Source organism: Gossypium hirsutum, chromosome D01, assembly GCF_007990345.1.
Source record: "Gossypium hirsutum isolate 1008001.06 chromosome D01, Gossypium_hirsutum_v2.1, whole genome shotgun sequence".
In the NCBI taxonomy this organism is placed as follows: Eukaryota; Viridiplantae; Streptophyta; class Magnoliopsida; order Malvales; family Malvaceae; genus Gossypium; species Gossypium hirsutum.
Genome location: NC_053437.1, coordinates 51,555,404 through 51,561,344, shown reverse-complemented (window position 1 = coordinate 51,561,344; position 5,941 = coordinate 51,555,404). Strand labels below are relative to the sequence as shown.

The 5,941-nt window shown below is 35.9% G+C and overlaps 1 non-coding gene across 1 annotated transcript; it reads right to left on the bottom strand.

Moving 5' to 3' along the window:
• Positions 1 to 4,288: 4,288 nt before the first annotated feature.
• Positions 4,289 to 4,394, bottom strand: LOC121214262 (small nucleolar RNA R71). The gene has a single exon (XR_005909846.1). It is a non-coding gene; the product is annotated as a small nucleolar RNA R71 (small nucleolar RNA).
• Positions 4,395 to 5,941: the final 1,547 nt, after the last annotated feature.

Sequence of the window (5,941 nt, the reverse complement as noted above, 5' to 3'; positions counted from 1 at the left end):
TTATCACCCCCTATCAAATCTTTCTCTAATATTTGTCTCTGGTAAATTTCCCCTTTCCCATGTAAACCATACTCCTAAATACTCCAGATCTTCTAATTGACAATTTTCTAGGGCCTTTCAAAATGCATACATTCTACTCTCGTCCCTTGGGACGCCCTACCATTTCTCAAAAGAATACATGATCTCATTAAAGTCACCACTTACCAACCATGGATAGTTCTTATCTAGCCCCAAATTCATCAATAGATACCATGAATCACTCTTGTTGTGGACATATGGAGAACCATAAAACCCTGTAAATCTCCACTCTTCTTTAACCTGCTCATCTTTAACCAAAACATCAATGTGATTTTTAGAAAAACTCTGTAAAATAATTATCAAATCTCCTTTCCATGCTAAGCATAATCCTCCTTTTGAGCTTTCAGCCTCAATATCAATTCCATTCATAAAACCGCAACTACGTCTAACTTTTTCCATCTTTTGTTTATCAACTTTAGTCTCCATTAAGAAGACCACTTGGGGATTATGCTACTTAAGGAAAAAACGCAGCCTTCTTCCAGCTCGTGGACTCTCCAATCCACGAACATTCCAGCTTACGATTTTCATTGCGTCCGGTCGGCTTGCCTATTGGCAGCCGCCGATCTCAGTAAGTCTTGCACCTCAATTTGCTCAACATTTTCTGTCATCATCACTGAAGGACCTTTATCATAATCCTCTGGATATTTTGTTTCAGCCTTTTAATTCCATATCTGTCTACACTTTCTTTAAAACAGCTTGTAAAATCTGCATCTAAGGACTTCCTCTTCCTCGTGTAGTTTTCAGCTTTTATTGTTGTTGCGCTAGAATGTGTACTTCTCAGCATCTCCCTCCCTTCCTTTAATCTTAAATTTTCCTGTGAACCCCCCAAATCAGTGTATCCTTCCTCAGCACTTTTGATAATATTGGGCATCTTTATTTCCCCTCCAGTATAAGAGCTTTGCACCCTCTTCTGCTTCATCAAACTATTAAATTTCATACTTTCTTTTCCAACTAATCTTGATTCTGCTTTTAAGGCCACCGAATAAGGAGGATTTTCACTAATTTTGTTTTTCCTTGCAGGTGGTATCTGAGTGCAATTACTCATCCCATGCCCCATTCTTCCACATCCGAAATAGAACAATGGAAAATTTTCATACTTAAAAGGGATCCATACTTTACTAACATAATCAGTAAAGACAAAAATACCTCTTCTAAGTGGTTTCTGAGCATCCAAATTAATTCTGAGTCTAAAAAATTCTTCACTAATTTCAAATCTGAGAACCCCACCAAACGTTCCACCAATAGCATGCAATAGGTCTTTCTTGTCGAACTCTGGAAAACACAATTCAATTTTTATCCAAAACGGGGATGAAGTAAGCTTGATCTGGTCCCTCTCCACCGCTTGGCAGAGTCTGTCAAAAAAAATTAAACTTTTACGAAAGAGTCGAGGCCTCCCCTTCAAAATCAATTCCAGATCTTTTTCCATCTAAAAAATTATTAAAAATAAATTTTGTCCCACCACCAGAATCTCAAACTTTTTCCTTGTCTTCCATATGCCTTTCATATGAGCCCTAAAATTGTTTGGGTTATACAACTTTTCTGTCCAAACCGTACATATCAATGTAGGTTTGGAACTTGGTACCACCATCGAGCTTTTGACTGATAACTAAACTAGTTCTTCGGCAAGAAGAGAGATCTCATCCCTCCTCTCTCGTTCGTCACCACCACTTGCTTCCATCCCAAGCCGCAGTAGTTACTGCTATCTTTAGGATTTCTTAGCAAAGTACTCTTGGGAACCGAGAGAGTTTATATGAACGAGGTTCCTACTATGACATCTTGGTTAATATCTTTTACCATTAAAAAACATGTTTGATATTTTATACCTTTGTTAGATATTTTTGCATTGGGAATTTTGTAAGTAATTTTTAGTTTTTTACCATTTGCAGTTTTAAGAGATTCTGATGTTTTGTTATAATATTTTGATGGAATTATCCCTTCTCTAATGCAATTTTGGTCCGCTCTTGTATCAAAAAGGGCTATTGTTTCTAATTGAAATTCATTGTTTATGACAATATTTATTTTTACTAAATATCTTTGAATAGATACTTCAATTAGAACCATCATATATTCCTGTGTATTTTCTTCAGGTTCAGGTTCAGTTTATATAAAGTCTGAAGGAGAAAGAAGGCTCAGTTGTGATAAGTAAAGAAGACTGGTCCACCAAGCAAATTGGCAGCCCAAAACCATCCCTATAGCTGAATCAATCAGCTTATTTAGCTGATTTTATTAATTAAAAAACATCCCTAGAAGTTTCCTTAAATTCTGTTCAAGACCCTCCACCTTTTATGCCTTCCACCTTTTGCCCCTAGCTAAAAATAGCAAGTTTGAGCCCATTCAAACTTGCACCATGCATGGCTGGCCAAGGGAAGAGGAGTGGCTAAAATTTATTTTCTATTTTTAGCAGCCATTCTCACCTATAAATACCCCTTTTCCCTTCCTCATTTCACACACCATTCATTCACACACATTTGTCTTTTTCAGCCACTTTCTCTCTTCCATTCCCTTCTTTGCTTTCCCATTTTCCTTTGTTTCATTCCATTGCCAATTCCCTTATTGAAAAATAGCTTTCATCTACCTTGGAGCAGTAGCATTCAAGAGTTCATGAAGGACTCGAATCAACAGAACAAGCAAAGAAAGGAGAGGAGCACACTAGTCTGGCTTTAGAGAAATATTGGATTTGCTTCTTAGTTCCCTTCTCTTTAATTTTCTTGTTTATGTTGTGATCATGAATATGAATATTTGTTCTATTGTTATTCTTGATTTAATTAAAATGACTGAAAATTAATTCGTGTTAGATGGATTGCATTCTGTCCACTTAAATTATTATAATCGTGTTCGTGTTGTTATTAGGCCTTGGTAATTTGTTCAATTAAATAAAATCACGCCTATGTTATACTTGCATTGTAATTGTAAGGTAAGAAATGAATTAATTATGAATCGTATTGAAATTTTAATTAATTGACAAAATATTTAATTGATGCATGTTTAATCTTCTAAGGTAGCTGAAGGTTAAATTAGCGACGGTATTAAACGGTACATTAGTTTTGCATAACTTGCAAGATTATTGTGATTAAATTGTTTTAATATAGGACTATGTTGTTACTTCACTTAATCTTATACTTGCTTATGAAAATTGATTAATTGTTTGAATTTGCATAGTAATATGTTTAAGATATTAATTGGTTTAGTAAGTTTGTAAGTGCATTAGTTAGTAAAATGCTAAGTTGCCGTGAAATTATTCTTAATAGCATGAACATAAGTTTAGTAATTTTAAGTTAAAGAATGTAATCGATCTAACACATTTATATCATCTTGATTTAAAGCCATCTTTTAGAAATTACGCATTGGAATATTTTTACTTTTTATTTTTTCGTAGTTAAATTATTTTTTGTTTCATAACACCTTTTCAAATCAAATGTTGTTTTCATCACCAAAGTGTTGAACTTTACATTTCATAAATGTTTTTCTTTCACAGTCCCTATGGGTACGATAATTTGACATTTACTTGTCACTTTATTATTTGATAACGATTGTGTACACTTGCACATTTCCGTCATTCCAAGTTTTTGGCACATTTGCCGGGGATTGTTTTAAAAAGGCACTATTTGTGAAATTGCTAATTTTGCATTTTGGTTTAATTTTCTATGATTGTTTCAGGTGTTTAGGAGTATTGATCAAATTATCAACTTACTCCTCGTAGATCCTGCAATTGAAAAGACTTTTCAATAAAAAAGAAGACAAGTAGTTTAGAGAAGGACCAAAGAGCTGAGCTTTGAAAATCAGAATCAAGGAAACAGAGAAAATCATGCTCAAAATCCTATCCTTATTGCTGATGATAAGGATAGACACCTAAGACAGTATGTCGTGATGTTGTTTCATGAGCTTAATCTGGGTATTAGGAGACCCGAAATTGAGGCACAACAATTCGAGTTGATGCAAGCCATGTTCCAGATGCTTTAGACAGTGGGCCAATTTAGTGGAATGCCTACTGAAGATCCTCACCTTCATCTAAGATTGTTCATGGAGGTGAGTGACTCTTTCAAGTTAGCCGGAGTACTTGAAAATGCATTACGATTAAAGTTATTCCCATATTCACTAAGGGACAGAGCTTGAGCCTGGTTGAACTCATTGCCACTAGATTCCATTACCACATGACAAGAGTTAGTAGAAAGATTCCTTATGACGTATTTCCCACCTAGGAGGAATGCTAAGTTGCAGAATGAGATCACTACCTTCCAATAGATGGATGACAAGTCCTTGTATGAGGTGTGAGAAAGGTATAAAGAATTGTTACGAAAGTGCCCTCATCATGGAATCTCATTGCAGAATGAGATCACTACCTTCCAATAGATGGATGACAAGTCCTTGTATGAGGTGTGAGAAAGGTATAAAGAATTGTTATGAAAGTGCCCTCATTATGGAATCCCGCATTGCATCCAACTAGAGACATTCTCTAATGATCTCAATGCTCATACGAGAATGGTAGTAGATGCTTCTACTAAAAGTGCTTTCCTTTCTAAGTATTATAATGAGGCTTATGAAATCATTAAGAGAATAGCCAGTAACAATTACCAATGGCAAACCAATCAACTAGCGCCAGGAAGAGGAGTCGCAGGAATACATGAAGTGGATGCTCTAGCGCCAAGAAGACGAGTCGTAGGAATACATGAAGTGGATGCTCTCACTTCACTCGCATCTTAGGTATTCTCGATATCCTCAATGCTTAAAAACTTCAGTACTAATGGGTTTAATAAATTTGTAGCTCATCCACTAAATCAAGTCGAAAATATAGCCTGTGTTTAACTTTGGGGAAGGGCACTTGTTTCAAGAATGTCCATCAAACCCATAATCTATTTATTACATGGGTAACTAGAACCAGAACCGAGAAAGGAAAGGATTGCAATCCAATTTATAACCTATCAACGCGAAACCACCCTAATTTTTCTTGAGGTAACTAAGGAGTTGGACCCAGTAACGCTTATGCACAACCTAACCGACCCAGCCACCTATATTTTCCCAATAATTTCAAAAACAATCTCAAATTGAACCTTCTAATGGTTTGGAAAACCTATTGAAGGCATACATAGCGAAAAATGATGCTTTAATCCAAAGACAAGCAACCATATTGAAAAACTTAGAAAGCCAAATGGGCCAACTTACAACTGAACTCAAGAACTGACCACAAGGTGTTTTGCCTAGTGATACAGAGAATCCAAGAAATCAGGGAAAAGAGCTTTGAAAAGCATTGACATTGAGGAGTAGAAAAACATTAGAGCCCAACACTATTGAAGTTGAAAAAGAGCAAGCTGTTGCTCCAGATAAAGTGGAAGTTTAACCAAGTGTTGAAACTCCAGTTTCACAAGAACCAGAATCAATAAAATTTGATAAGGTAACTTCTGAACCAGTCAATTTTGATAACTAACACCTTTGTTAGATGTAGAAGTTCCACAACAAGCAAAGTGCCTAGTTCAAGTTAAGAATCCTCCACCACCCTACCCGTAAAGACTTCAGAAGCAGAAGCAGGAAGTCTAATTCAAGAAGTTCTTAGACGTACGAAAGAAACTTCATATCAACATTTCGTTGGTAGAAACACTTGAGTAGAAGCCAAACTATGTCAAATTCATGAATGATATCCTGTCCAAGAAATGAAGAATTGATGAATTTGATATGGTAGCTCTGACGAAGGAATGCAAGACATATCTACAAGATAAACTACCCCCAAAGATGAAGGACCCTAGATGTTTTACCATATCTTACAACATTGGAGCAACTTATTGTGGTAAGACATTATGTGATTGGGGTGCAAGCATGAACTTGATTCCCATGTCCATATTCAAAAAATTGGGGATAGGTGAAGTTAGAC